The sequence below is a fragment of the Dendrobates tinctorius genome, unplaced genomic scaffold (assembly GCF_039654945.1).
Source record: "Dendrobates tinctorius isolate UK_male_01 unplaced genomic scaffold, ASM3965494v1 ptg000223l, whole genome shotgun sequence".
In the NCBI taxonomy this organism is placed as follows: Eukaryota; Metazoa; Chordata; class Amphibia; order Anura; family Dendrobatidae; genus Dendrobates; species Dendrobates tinctorius.
In genome coordinates, this window is record NW_027361890.1 from 28,047,199 (window position 1) to 28,062,903 (window position 15,705).

Genomic DNA, 15,705 nt, shown 5'->3' on the forward strand with positions numbered 1-15,705 from the left:
TAATTGTCGATCCCATAATTTGTCCATAGCTCACTTTATCTGGCACATTTCCTGAATAAGTGTCCAGCGCCGTATCACAAGGTGCCATAGGAGCCCGAATAGCGACACCCCTGTCCTGGGCCCCATGGGGTTAGCAGACATGCTCAGTGCATTGGAGAGATGATAATACCAAGGACATCTGCAGGGAATCTGGGTGTTCTCCCTGTGTGCTGATCCAAAGGTGACACTTAGCGCTGTCCTGTGCGCCCGCCGCTATGACGTCACCGCAGTATGCCTTCCAAGCCCCTCCCTCCAGCAGTGTAAACTGCAGAGCGTGACGTCAGGCAGGGGGCGGGGCCGTGCATGTGACGTAGCTGTCAGCTGTTGAGGCTATTCTAATGATTGAGCCCGTGAGATGAGCCGGCAGAGCCCGTCCTGTGTGCAGCGCTGTGCACCTACCTCAGCTGGCCTTCTGTATCGCGACCTGGACATCGTGTGTGCCTGTATCCACTGACTGCTGCACGGGAAGGTGAGTGCTGCTGACCCCAGCCCTGATATCACAGCTGCTGCTTGAGCCTAAGGTTGGGAATAAGGGTTGGATTTCGCTCATCTCCAGCTGAACTTTCCACTGTAGCCCCTCCAGCGCTGCAGGGGTTAATCTATGGCCTCTCGGGGGGGGGGGGGGGGCTATAGAGGGTTAAATCCCCGCACAGCATTGTCCTCTGTGCTCCCCTGTACATAGATGCTGGTAATATACAGTATATACCCCAGCGGTGACGTCACTGGCCGAGCACCAGATGTTGTCACAGGTGACAATGGACAGAGGGGGTGGGGGAGGGGATGAGGAAAGGACATCTTTATGCATTAACCCTGACAGCAGAGAACAGTGCTGGGGAGTCTTCCCGGCTGTATATGGTGCATTTTGCCCCCTTGATCAGTGCTGACTTCCCTGTGGCAGTCAGGGGGGCTCTTTGTTCCTGGGTCTGCCCTATTGTGCGCTTCTGTCCTGCTCCCTTCTCGCCTGTCCCTGTAGTTGATCATCTTTCCTCCATCTGTACCTCTCCCTCCCCCTCCTCTTCTCTCCTCCTCTTTATCCTCTCCTCATCCTCCTTATGCTCCCCCCTCCATTATTATTACTGCTGCTCCTCCTGGCAGGGAAGAGGTTAGCAGGTCCTAATTTGCCAGTGCTATAGAGGACCCTAATGTCCCTGATACCTGGTCGCCCCATCTTCCCATCCCTTTCTTCTTCCCAGGCCTGTCAGTAGGCAAATGTATAATCCGGCTCTGTTAGCAGGGTGCTGCTTTATAACAGGGGGTGGGGTGCGATCTGCGGGCAAAATCTGCTTGAAATGTCATTCCTTCTATGGAAATGTGAATTCCTGCCAGGTGTTGTGTGTGGGGATCACATCGCCAGCCTCGCGCCCTATAGGACCTGTGCTGTACGTGAGCTGGATGCTTTCCGCAGCGTCTGGGGTGGCAAGGGGTTAATAGCATGTCCCTCCGGCGGTGTCATCGCTGCTCCCTTTTATGTAGATGATGGGAGATTACAGCCTGTGACGGTAATGAATGCGGGATGTCCAGGGCACATATTTAGGTCAGCATTAATGATGCGGCCGATCGTACGATCTCAGGATTACCATATGATGCATATTCCCCAGGTCGGAGACATATGCCGTTAACTTGTAAACAGGCAACTTGGAAAAAGTTAGAGGAGGGGCGATGTAAGTCAGTGGGAAGAGTCGTAAGGCGTGTGTCTAACCGTTCTGATGGTGGGGGGCCTTGCGGGGGCACTTACATTGCTGCAGACATTTCTATATAAAGTTTATCCGCGCAGCTCCGACTATAAACAGCATCCGCCTTCCTTATATTTCACATGGAAGAATCCGGTGACGTGCGTCTCATTTGCATATGACATTGAACGTCACGCCGTCTGTGCCTGTCCTCCACTGAACTTCGAGGATGTGCTGAGAATAACCCCCCGCTCCTCTAAATAAAGCTGTTTACCTTTCAGACCCTACTTTGCTGGAGCAGCGGACTTGACATTGTGGAGCTTACACTCAAATCCAGGTGTCCTGTGGTGTCAGTAACTTACTGTCCTGTATTAGGACACCGTTGCTCAATCCGTCTAGCAAGTTGGGGCTTGTACCGGGATGGAGTTTTTTTATTGAGTCGCTTCGAGCCCTGGAGAAGTTTGTAGATCAGCATCAGCCCTGGGGTGGTGGTGATGGGGGGGGGGGGCTTCAGGCTGTCCCTGAATATTTATGATGTGCGTAATGCATCTGATTGCTCTTATATAATGTGTCCCTAACTCCCGTTGGTATAGAAATGGTTAATAATCTTTTCAGTAATAAGCGTTTCAGTAATACAGTCATTACATTCCTTTCCTGTAAAGCAAACAGCTCCAAGCAGGTGGACTGTGGTGAAGGTGTTGACATAGGCTAGGCCCGAATCGTTGCTCCGGAGCCGCCTATAAACAACTGATCTCTGCTTGCATATGTGTGCTGTATACAGATAGCTGGAATTCTGTATCTTCTGGAGACCAAGCTTATAGGGAATATGTCAGTAAGATTAAAACACACTTAGCTAACCACATATCTGGGCATGTAGGCCTTTTGATACCTGAATACCTCAACCTTTTTTAATTTCTTCTATCTGTTGCTGCATTTCTGAGAAATCAATGTTTTAATTCACATGTAATAAGGCATTAAGTGCTCTGGGCATGAAGGAGCACTTCCCAAATGTCTGACTCCTGAGGTACTTTTCCCGCTAAGCTTTTTAGCTTGTTTGACAGTTCCCTGCCTGATGTCATAAAGATAGTGAGCTAAAAAGGTGGGTGCTACTTTAGGAAACAGTTACTTTAGAAGACTGAGGCTCAGGCCCAGGAAGTGCTGTCATAACCAGAGCACCTAACCCCTCATTTGCATGTCATTTTAATACTGATTTTGCTGAATGCAGCAGCCAGGATCATATACCTCTCCAACCACTACACCAATGCCTCTACCCTGTGCCAGTCGTTGCAATGGTTGTCCATCCGCTACAGAGTACAATATAAACTTATAACTCTCGCCCACAGAGTGCTCCACGGTTCAGCACCACCTTACGTCTCCTCCCTCATCTGTCTACCACCCTATTCGTGCCCTCTGTTCTGCTAATGACTTAAGACTAACAGCTTCAATAATTCAAATTTCCCACTCCCATCGCCAAGATCTCTCGCGTTCTGCACCACTTCTCTGGAATGCATTATCCAGGACAATTCTTAGTTCCCAATACCCACAATTTTAATCGTTGCTTAAAAACGCATTTCTTTATACTGGTCTATCGCCCCGCCTCACTTATCTAACTAACTCCGTTTCCTCCAAATCGAGACCCCCCCCCCCCCCAAATAGCATTTGTTCGCCCAGCCTCCATGCCCCTCTCTCTGTATTGTATACATACTGGCAGCAAACGGTTCATGCAGCATTATGTGAATCCCCTACTTATAATATGGCTGGACCATACATCACTTTTTGTCATTTACCTTTCGTGTCTCCCTATTTGCTCATAGATTATAAACTTGCGGGCAGCAGGGTCCTCGCTCCTTTTGGTATCTGTTGAATTGTTATTCTGTAACGTCTTTGTCTGTATAAGTCCTCTCTAAAATGTAACTTGCTGTGGAATATGTTGGCGCTATAGAAATAAAAATTAATAATATTAACAGAAGATATAACAGTATCTATTAATTTAGCTTTTCAAAGACAGGCCGCATCCGGCCCTCTGGCTGCTCCAGTCTGGCCCGTGGAATGAGACTGCCGAGGTGTTGAAAACAGTGGCGTAACCACTTGCTGTCTACGCAGTCACTCTCCATCCTTGCTGACTGCATTGGTGGAGAAGGGGCCTCTGGGTCCTTCTGTGGCGCCCCTGAGGATTCAGTCGCCACAGAGGTACTGCACCTTCTCCTAAAGTGTAGTGCCCCACCATCCAGGTAAGGTGGGAACTCCTGACCACGCTCCACACCTGCACCCCACACACAGGATAGTTCAGCAGGGACCCATCCATGCTTTATGCTGGAAAGGTCATATGGTGCCTTTTGTGGTCCCTGGCTTCGTAACACGAGAGGTGCTGGGGAGGCGGGTGGAGTTGGATATAAAAGAGAAGGAAGGTGTAGGATTTCTGGTCAGTCTGACAGAAGGTCAGTCTGGGGTGAGTCCCAGAGAGAGAGCAGGCTGACAGCAGGTCAGCCTGAGAGGAGCTCAAGACGGAGGAAGGCAGTCAGTCAGGAGAGGCTGAGGACTGGTCTTAGTGGAACGAGCTCCTCAGGGAAGAAAGAGAAGGAGAAAGAGACGTAGACTGAAGACTACAGATTCCATAAGAGAGAGAGAGAGAGAACAGATCGGAACGAAGGAGAATAGAAGGACGGTAGGAAGCAGGTTGAGAGAGAGAGAACCCTTCCAGTCCAGAGTGCGCAAAGGCCGGGGCCCGGTCCCCGAGGTTGATTGGATCTTTATGTCCGGCAACAGACACCGGAGGAGTAGTGAGCCGCTAATGCCTTGCTCCCATCATAGACTAGGGACACAACAGCAACTGAAGAGAGAGCCAGGACGCAGTGAGGAGTCCCCGAGCAGGCTACAGCTGTCTGTCATACAAGTAAAGACTAGGAACACCTAGAGAAAGGCATTCCAGGGTAACTAAGTACTGGAGTGCTTCGCACCTAAAGGCGCATTGGAGGAGTCGTTCAGTAAGGTACATGTTGGCGGAGTGTGGAAGGGAGAATCCTATCCTGCCTGGAGGTTGGCTGGAGCCCTGACCTGGAGAACACAGTACGGAGGCAGGCAGTTGTGTGAACTGCAAACAGTGAGTAAAGCTTTGGAACCGCATGCTCTGGTGTCCTCCAGTTATTCCAGCACTGCTACATCTGGGTAACATCATCCATACCATTCTGCGCCTCTCCTCATCCATTGCACCTACACTGCCCTGGGACTACAGCTCCACCTGTGGGGAGCTATACCATCTCTGCTGCACCACACCATCAGTCCCAGCGGATCTGTATGCAGCGTTGGCTTACCATCTTACTTGCCAAACACCACGGGTGGCGTCACGAACTTTATATAAACTCTAACACCATTAACATCACTGCCATTGATATTGGGCGCCCAGGGCCACGGACCGGGTCACCGCTGCTGTGACACATTCCCGCCTCGACACCGGCCTGGTACCGAGTACCCCGCTGCCCTGGGTGAAGCCCGCGGGGGCGACCCACTTCCTCCAACAGTGTGTGAAATAGCTGACGCGATGACATCATGTCATCGCATCAGCTGTGTGCTGCAGCGAGTCGGTGTACCAGAGACAGAAGAAGAGGCAGAGCGCCATGGGAACAGGAGAAAGGTGAGTATGTGGTGTTTTTTGTTTTTTTTTTTTTTGTTTTTTTTTTAATTTATTTGTGTATGGGATGTTTGGCTGCACATGTGGAGGCCATGTGGGTCTCATCATGGACATGGGGAGGCCGTGTGAGTCTCATCATGGACATGGGGAGGCTGTGTGGGGCTCATACCCTGGCCGGTGGGGAGGCTGTGTGGGGCTCATACCCTGGCCGGTGGGGAGGCTGTGTGATTCACACTAGGTCAGTGTTGGGTTTTAGCATCTCTGCTTGCATAAGGCTTTATCCATGGTGCTGTATGCTGATCCATAAGGTTCAAATAGACTTTGGTGGTTACATAAGGTACCTGTGTGCCTATCAATTCTTTCTGCATTTTTGCAAATCACCAGCAACAACTGAGGAAAGCTTGGTCACTTAAATCTTCCCAGTCTGTAACACCAGACCTCCAATCATCCTCTTCAGATGATTGACTTCTGTAACTCGACCAGCTCCATTACCCGCAGCAACCACCAGAGGGTGCCCAAACTCAGAAGTCAGGTCACAAGTGTTCACAACACAGAATGATGTGCTGCCGAGAATGATGAACGATTTAATCACCTGTTGAACAAGTGATTGCTCATTTGTCAAGTGATTGCAAGTATGTTTATACACATTTCAAGAGCTCATTTAGCCATCGATTTGTCATGGATGGCACTTGTCAGGCCGGCTTCACATTTGCGTTCCTCAGAGCTGCGGAAGGCAGCGTAGCTCCCCTGTGAAGCTCTGCCCACTGCTGCACCTCCTCCAGTCAGCTCCGCCTATGTCTGCATGCGGCCTGCGTACCTATCTGTAACATTGGGTTTGCAGACCGTGACGTCTACATGCGTCATTTTGACGATGTGGTGTCCCGCGTCGAACGCACCGTGTTGCAGTTTTTGTTCGCTGCATCGTCAAAACGACGCACGCGGATGCATCCGCATACATCCACATGGCCTGCGTACCCAATTTTAAAGATAGGTACGCAGGCCGAATGCAGACATAGGCGGAGCTGACCAGAGGAGGTACGGCAATGAGCGGAGCTTCACGGAGGAACTACACAGTCCTCTGCAGCTCTGAGGAACGCAAATGTGAACCTAGCTTAACTGATTAAGCTATAGGACCATTCACCTGATTTGTGAAATTTTTTTTTTTTTTTTGCCTGTGGAAAATTGCATAGACATGTCTGATTTTGATCCGAGGGTCGCATCTAAATCAAAGTACAGTCTGATTTTCACAGACTGTCACATAGAAGGTAGAGCATTTTTTTCTTTTTCTGCATATGAGAAAAAAGGATGACACTCAGACCAAACTCTGATCCAAATAATCGACCTGTTTTACTCATGCGTGAGAATCGGACTTGTGAATGACCCCTAACCAACGCTCGTTCCTGATTATCGACTTGTCTTAAATGGGCCTTAAAGCTAGACCACTCATTTTAACCACAATGTGAGAATGCAATTTCACATCCATTCTGTGTTCTATCAATGCTGAGAGACACGTGTTTCTGTTCTTACAGTGAATGCCTATCTTGAAAACCATTCACGATCAAAATACCGTACTGTGCCGATTAATTTCCTAGAATCTTTTTTGGGGCGAGAATGTCTTAAACATAGATACATTTGTTAAATTCTTTTGTTAAATCCATGTGTGTGTGTGTGTGTGTGTGTGTGTGTGTGTGTGTGTGCTCACTCCCTCTGCTTCTGTCACTGGTTGTCGCCTCTCCTTTTTACTGGCAACGCTGGGTGACAATGCAGCCATTTGAGTTGATTATTCTGGGACCATTGCTGTCCTCCAGGCAGGACATTTTGGGGTTTACTCCTGAACTTGGTTATCTAATAAACTCCCTTGAGTGGGGCTAAGATTATTTACACCCTCTGCTTCCTACCTCTAGTTGCCAGTTATATGTTCTTCTACCCTGGTTCACTCCTTTTTGCTACTTCACTGCCCAGCTAATTTGATTCCTTTTGCCGACCTTTTCCATATTTTGTCTATTATCCTGACCTCTTATTAACTAGGCATCCTGACCATACTCTGCCAATACCCTCTACTGTCCAGCATCCATTCCAAGGACCCAACGTTGGGGCCCCAGTGTGTCTAGAGCCTTGTAAAGGCCAGGACACCCCCCCCCCCCCCCCCCCAATCCATGGAAGCCTTGTAAAGAACTGCCAGGTTACTATACCCAGAACTTCTTGACATCTTTCTGCTTGCGATGACCACTAGAGAGCGCTTTCTGCATACTGTTTATACATTGAGCTCAATAATGAGTCAGTATGCAGTAAGCTCTTCTTCCTCTAGTAGTGGTATTGTCTAAATGCAGTTAGAATTTCATCATAGCTTTCTGTTTTGAAGCTAAAAAAAGCAGGATCTCTGAATAGAATATCTTTTTAATTCTCTCATCGTAGATAAAAGCTCTGGTCTAATGATTTTTCACATAATAAGCTCATATAGAGCTGTCACAGGTGTACTAACAGGTAGTTAAATACAGATTGGCTTTAAAATATAGCTGGATAAATTTGTGACACCACCTTTTTGTGCCGACATTTCTTGTCCGATGACGTGACTATTGGGCATGGCCTGGTCTTTAGCTAATCAAACACTGGACATTTCCTTCTTGGCCGAAAGACATGCAACGTAATGCAGCCCTAACCCTGTCAGGTAGGGGTTTAATACAGGATTCTAATTTTAGACGTTCTTAGTCTACACTTTCATACATGGAGGCTTATGCCAAGGCCAGCAGCCTTGTGGACACAGCACAGCTGAGTGTCTGCTGAGTACATGGCGTACCATACCTAATCTTATTATAACAATTTATGATGACCTACAACCCGTATCCTGAGCAGAACGTGGCCAGATTCACATATTGCTGTCAAGATGAAGAGGAGACATGTATGGTTAATGTATTAGGTCAGGGCAATGCGAGAAGATGACGGGTGAGATTGGGTGTAGTTAATCCAAGGTTGGTAAACTTTAAGGAATTTGTCATGGTTTTAGAAGGACACTTTTTTTTTTTTTCTTTTTTTTTTCCATAATGAGAAATTGTGTGTTTGGCAGCTAGTAGAAGAAAGAGAGGAATATAAATCAAACTTGTGTACAGGGAATGGTAGGAGGGCAACCCAGGGGTCACCATGAATGAAAGTTATGTATCACATCATCAATTCTAGACCAAAATCAAACTACTTAAGGAGGGGGTTGAAACGTGTAGTTCCGTGTAGTTGAAATGTGATTTCGGCAGTTAAATCAGAAACGATTAGTGTAGCTGGACTGGGACGCCCTACTGCAAGAGGTAGTAATGGCAAATACTAATAGTTTTCTCAAAATAATCTGGCAATAAAAATGTTTGAACTTCATGGACCCAAGTTCTTTTTTTATTTTTTCTTTAATTTAATTTTGGGTTTTTTTCCACACCGCTGTCCTTTGAAAAGCTGGCAATTCACCTGCCGAGTACAGTAAAATCAGAGTAGAATATATATATATATATATATATATATATATATAATATAGATGTCAGTGACCTATATATACTAGATGGTGGCCCGATTCTAACGCATCGTGTATTCTAGGATTGTGATCAACTTTTTACTATTGATGCTACCTATGCAGCATTACTGGGACCGGAAGAAGTATATCCTCTCCTCCGGACCCTAGGTACCATCCGCACATTTAGCGCTGCGCCGGTCATCTCCCGGATGCGTCGCCACTGACCTCTGTGCAGCAGGAGATGACCCCCGGTAACCGTCGGGAGATCAGCGACTAGCACCGCAGATCTCACAACGGTAGCGGTGGCGTGCGTCGTTTGAATGCCACGCCAATCAGCGACCCGGGATTTCCGTTACAGACAGAATTAGACGATTATATAGTAGATTATAATGTGTGTGTGTGCAAGAAGAAAAGCTGGCAATTCAGCAGCCGTGTACTGTAAAATCACAGCAGGAGCCGACTGGATAGAAGAGATGGATTACATACAGTATATACATATAGAATACATAGATATATAGATGTCCGTGACATATTCAATTAGTACAGTGTATGTGCAGCTTACTACACATGTATTTAATAAATGCATAGAGAATTGCCTAGGTTAAAATTGCACTGCATTCGGATGTAAATCGGATGCTAGGTGTGAAAATTGGATTGTACTCGCATGACCCTTGTCCATTTTTTCGGTCTTGATATTGGAACGTTTTTTTCACACATATGGATATGAGCCCTAATACCAACTCCTGCTCCCTTGCACGCACATACAGATAGGTCTATGTTGGGTGTAATGTTGAGATTTGCTCAAAGAAGGGTAAAGTGGGTTAATTCTTTAGAGAATGGACATTTCCTGACCCCCTTTGTATCTGCATGCTGGATTTGTTTAGCTATTCAACGCTTGTATGGACCTCAGATGAGAAGTGCATTTTTTGCAATATAGCAGGACTAAAATCTACAATATGTGAGCTAGGGTATGTTAAATAATGTTAATGCAACCAAACTAGTTAATGCAACCAAACCAAACTGTCACATAGACAGGCCCTCCAGCGATCAGGACCAGCGAGCAAGCTGGTTTCCAGTGTAAACATCGGGTATTTAATAGCCGTGCGGCTCTTGGATACCTGCTGTTTACCTTGGAAACCAGTGTGTATGCTGGTATTTAAGGTAAACAGCAGGTTGCTAACAGCCGCGCGGCTCTTAAATACCCAATGTTTACATTGGAAACCAGCATCGCTGATCGCTGGTCTCTCGCTGCCACACGCAGCGATGCGCGCTGGCCAGCGGGAGACCAGCGATCAAAAAACGGCCCAGGACGATCGGGGTTATCGCTGATCATGCACTATCGTCCTGGGCCGTTTTTTGATCGCTGGTCTCCCGCTGGCCAGCGCGCATCGCTGCGTGTGGCAGCGAGAGACCAGCGATCAAAAAACGGCCCAGGACGATAGTGCACGATCGTCCTGGGCCGTTTTTTGATCGCTGGTCTCCCGCTGGCCAGCGCGCATCGCTGCGTGTGGCAGCGAGAGACCAGCGATCAAAAAACGGCCCAGGACGATAGTGCACGATCAGCGATAACCCCGTCACACTCAGCGATCTCGCTAGAGAAATCGCTGTGTGTGACGGGGCCTTAAGAAAAAAATAAAAAAACTGCCCTGATGAACTTCTGGAGGACACCTCAACAGGAGATAAGAGAAATATAAGAAGTGAGAGGAGTAAAGTCCAAATTGGTCAAACTTGCCAATAATAATTGCAGGCTCGGACAATAGTCTAATGTGAATGGGGCCTCCCAACTCTTTCCCAACAGATTTAGCGGGAGATAAGGATACAACGTGTCTGATTGTTTTGGTCTTGGGGAGGTAACCACCGCAGAGGAGTCTGGCAGTGGGTCTGTTACAGAGAATACAGGGGCACTTGACAGAGATGGCTGTTGTCTGTGTTTTGGCTTATGGCTATCTTGTTATGGGGGCTACCAAATGGTAGTTAGCTGTTAAAACACTTAACTTTGTATTAGATTTATTAAGGGCTATGAATTAATCTAGGTTGATTTTCAGGCCTGAGATTGAGACAAAGTGGGATGAGGTTGGATGGAGAACTGTGAAATTCAGAATATGAAAGCAATCACATAAAAATCAATTTAACATGTGATGTGCTTCCACAATCTAAACACCTTGTATGTTTGAGTTTGCCAAAATGGGCCAAACTAGTATGTGAGTTGGTGGGACTGGAATCCTACATAAAAGACCGTGGCAGTGGGGTTTACAGAGGTCTTTAAGCCATTGCTAAAAAGTGACTAAAAAATCCCCACCTTTGCAGTTCTTTGTCTTTGATGCATGTAATGTAGTGCAGAGGTCACCCTGGGCTGCTCCTCCATTGTTTGTGCACATATACAAATTTAGGTGAGAGGTCATATAACAACTTAGTACATTCTGTGGCCCCGATTTTAGCAAGATTGGTGTTGTACACAGGGTGTTATGGAGTAAGACTGTCGTGATTCATGAAGTGACGTATGCCTCTTCAATAATCGGGCCCATTGGAGAAGTGATGTGCGCCACCTCATTAATCCTGGGTAAGATTTGTGGCGTAGTAAACAACGCCGCTCTTCATGAATTTGATGAGCAGCAGTTGTCTCGCCCCTGACCCGCACCAGCTCCGCCCGCTTTGTTAGAACAAGGCGAAAACAAGAACACCAAAAGTCACACAATTTTAGAGCAGCTTTGAATTGCTGCAAACTTTGCTACCGTTCAAAGGTTCTTATGCCGGAATTCTGGCATAAATCTTTGAATTCGGCCCTATGTTCGCAGCATCTCAGCCTGTCGCCTACATGGAGTGGAATGCCGCTTTTCAGTTCTTGTGCAGTTCTAGGACTGTCACATTACATGCATTCTTTTAACCATGCAGTGTACTCACACTCCTGAAAATATTTCTGCTGCACCTCTTCTACATGGAAGGCTACAATAGTAAAATATACAGGAAGAAGCACATCTGAATGGAAAGGTTCTCTGATCAAAGTCTGCATATAAATGGTCAATTTTTCACATGCAAGAAAGAAAATGGCCATCTGAATGAGGTGCTTAAAAGCATTGGTGCTGGTACAGTGCCCAGCAGCCCCTCTTATCACTAAACTGATGGAAACTGACATCAGATTTGGTGCATATACTATCTAGGCCAGTAAACACCAATACATTTTCATGCCCCGTTAACGAATATGGTCCCCTCTCTAAATCCCAACCTGTAAACTAGAGTAGCAGCTCTTGCTCTGGTCTACCCCATCTATTAGAAGGGTGGCTATTCCTTAGAATGCTTGATTATGGGCCACTAGAGCAGATGGCGGCAGCAGCAACTTTAACTGGGAAAACTGGCAGTTTGTCAAGGCCTCAAAAGCTGAGCCCCTGGAGATCCTCCTACAACACCTCTCGTGTTAAAAGGGTTTAATGTTCTATCTTCAGGAGTGCCCTGCTCCCCAGCCTCTCTGCTTCTGGCATGCTCTCCCGATTGACAATTCTGATGAACGTCTTGGCTATGCTTGCCTGAACTGCTTGCTCTTCTATGCTGCCATAGAGAGTAGCTTTGCCTCTGTAGTATTGGAGGAGCGCAGGACACTGAAGCGATCCACGATTGGGCCAAATTCAGAGCAGTATGTGCAAGTTCAGGGCCGACCCGAGAGATTACGGCGCCCTAGGCGAAACTATTTTGTTGCGCCCCTACTATTCTTGGCAGTAGATGAAAACTTGGGATATAAATTTAGGAGCAAAATAAACCACAACAACAATGATTAATTAACTCTCTCCTAACTCTTTAATCTTCTGAGAAGTTGTATAGGACAAATATATACAAAGTAATCAATAACACAAAACAAAAACGACCATAGGTAATTAAAATTTTTGTTTCCTTGCCTTTTTTTTTTTTTTTTTTTTTTTTTTGAAAAGGATGACACTAAATCACCGAAATTAATTTGTTTAGCAACTTCAGATTCTATCGAAATTGTTGCCAACCCAACCAACCTCTCTTGCGTCATATTTGCCCTTAAATATGTACACTTTTCTTTCCATCCCTAAAACTTTTTGCCTTTTGAAAAGATTTTTTATAATTTTTTTTCTCTGGCGCCCCCTTTGGGTCGGTGCCCTAGGCGGCCGCCTAGTTCGCCTGTACGTTCGGGCCGGCCCTGTGCAAGTTCTATAGCAAAGTGCTGCATTCCTTGCTAAGGAGACAAGCTACCACTGATAGACTGCGGATAATCTAGGCAACACTATACAAACTCATAGAATTAAAAAGCTCTCTGTTCTTGAGGATGGAAAGTCATTTTAATAAGATACATTAAAGAGTTGTTTGTATCTAAAAAGGTGAGATAACACTGGACATGAGACAAATGCCAATTTGGCCGACAGTGTATCCTGCTTTCAATAAACTTGAACACTCCAATTCGATTAGTCTCTTCTATCGCTAGATGAGCAATGGACTTGGCAGGTCCTCCGCATTGGCGGAACCTCTGAATGATATCGTAGCAGCAAACAAACTGCTCAAGGAACCACCAACATAAAAGATCAATCTTGGAGTATGTTCATATGGGTCAGATATGCTGTAGAATTTCCATAATGGACATATCTGTAACTGAAAAATCTGCAGTGTTTCTTATTTTTTGCTGCATAAATTGATATCACATTTGCGGCACATAGATGACGTTTTATAAATCTTCTCCAACATGCTGGTATTGTAAATACACAGAAGGAAAATCCGCTGCATGGACACCGTGTGTGAACATAGCCTTAGTCTGCAGTGCTGCAGCCTGATCAACAGGGACCTTTACCAGGTCTTCATATTTGTGTCACTCCTGTAAGGGGAGCTCCCCTGTGAATAGAACAAAATATCCAAGCCTCCTGGGGCACGTGATCACCGCACAGTAATATCATTAGCTCTGCGGATGCGGGGGGCCCGGATGAAATCTGTGCCGAACTGAGAGTGATAATCTGGACAGGAGAGTCGGGTGACTGCTTTATTGGGAGGTTTCTGTGCCAGTCACAGCTCAGACAGTAAGGAGATTACAGAAGCTTGTTCTTTGCCCTAACTGAAAGATATCAATGTTCTGTGTTCATGGAGCAGAGGGAAATTGGGTGACATATTGTAGTGTTTATCCGATCGCACTGGATGTTTGGATCTGCCATGCATATATTTATGTATACGCCGACCTTGTACTGTGATGGAAGAAAACCATGTCGCCAAATAATCTTGCTGATATATCCTTCTTTCCACAGTTTGCAGAAAATACATTTTTGGCTTTGGTAATTCTGTAAAACAAGAGTTTAAATTTAAGACCTATTCTAGGAAGCAGCCATAGCGTTCAGTTACAGACGTATCATTGTGTGCTGCTAGTAATCACATAATGTGAATGACCTTCATTGTTTTTACTTAGCAAAAACTGCTGACAGATTCCCTGTATGTAATCTGAGAGCAGCATCATGTAGGGGCAAAGACCCTGATTCTAACAAAGTATCATAGTGGGCTGCTTGTTTCATTAAAATTAGTGATTATCTCCTGCTGATAAAACCCTGGAGGACTTGTAGTCTTTATGCCATGTCTTGTCGTCATGGGGTGGCTTTTTTTTTTTATCACAACAGTGTCATCTAAGTAGACTATGGTATTCATATTTACTTCCTGCAGTGTGTTTTGTATCTTAGGTTTTGTCTACTAGGTGGCCACAGTGTGATCGTGTACCTTGATGTCACACTTAGACCAACATATGTTCTGCCTGAGTTCTTTAATTTTGTTTTATACTGATCACCTATCCAAAGGTTAGTGGGTGTCCAACACCTGTAACCCTTGGTGATCAGCTTTTAACACGTCTTTAACCTGTGAAAGTACAGTATTTGGACTGGAACACCACACACCCGTTCACACTGTAGAGGCCCCGTTCTTGAGTGCCAATCCGTTATTTACTTTAAAGAGTATCTGACAGGATTTCACCTACCACCCCAAAATATTTAAATGTGCGAGTGTGGCGGTCCCAGGAGTATGGTCGCCACAGTGGCATTGCCTTCCTCCAGGGAGGGTGATGTCAGGCTTGGAAGCAATGAAGGGTCTCTCTAGCAGTTAACCATAACATGCAACACAGTTTCCCACTCCGGGCCAGCAGGGGGAGCTCTGAACCAGAATTGGGGGAGGAGTGCTTTCTGAGGGCCTGGAAGGGAAATTAGGGGTTAGTGTGAGGAGGCCGAAGTGTGTAGACGTGGAGAGAGAAGCTGGGAGACGGAGCGTAGTTGAGAGCTCGTTCCCAGCTGGAGCGCATGATCTGGAGCCTGGTCTCCAAGGTTGTATGGATACTGAAGGTCCTGCAACAGAAACCAGAGGAATAGGAATCTGTAAATGCTCTATTCCCACCTAAGACTCGGAGGCACAACAGCAACGGGTGAGCCAAGAGAAGAGATAGAAGGCTACAGCTGTCTGCCATACGAGGTAGATCCAAAAGGGAAGGAGGAACGTCAGTGTAACACAGTACTGCATGTACCTCAAGTAAGCGCTAGGAAGGAGACTACACAACCTATCTGCATAGAGAGATTCCTGAGTTGCTTCCAGGCTAATCAGCTCCTGTGCCATCTGTAATCTGAACCCTGGACTGCACTTACAAAGTAAAGGTAAAGAAACTACATTCCGCTGTGTCCTTGCCTTCTTTCTGCAACTTCTTCAGCAGTGCTACATCTCTGTGCCAGACACTGCACCCTCTTCCTCAACCCCTATTCTCTTCATCTACTCTGCCCTAGGACTACAGCCCTACATGTGGAGGGCTATAACATCACTGCTGGACCCCATCATCTGTCCCAGAGGATCTGTCTGCAGCGTCGGCTTAACACCTCCCTTGCCGAACACAACAGGTGGCGTCACGAATCACTCAA

At 46.4% G+C, this 15,705-nt stretch overlaps 1 protein-coding gene across 3 annotated transcripts in view; it reads left to right on the forward strand.

The window, feature by feature from the left end:
- Positions 1-375: 375 nt before the first annotated feature.
- TP53INP2 (tumor protein p53 inducible nuclear protein 2) overlaps positions 376-15,705 on the forward strand; it is a 30,413-nt gene continuing 15,083 nt past the window's right edge. For 2 of the 3 annotated variants that reach the window (XM_073555413.1, XM_073555415.1), the window contains exon 1: positions 376-508. The gene's annotated coding sequence lies outside the window, so the exon portion shown is untranslated. The remainder of the gene's footprint in view (positions 509-15,705) is intronic. The other variant, XM_073555414.1, reaches the window with a different exon arrangement.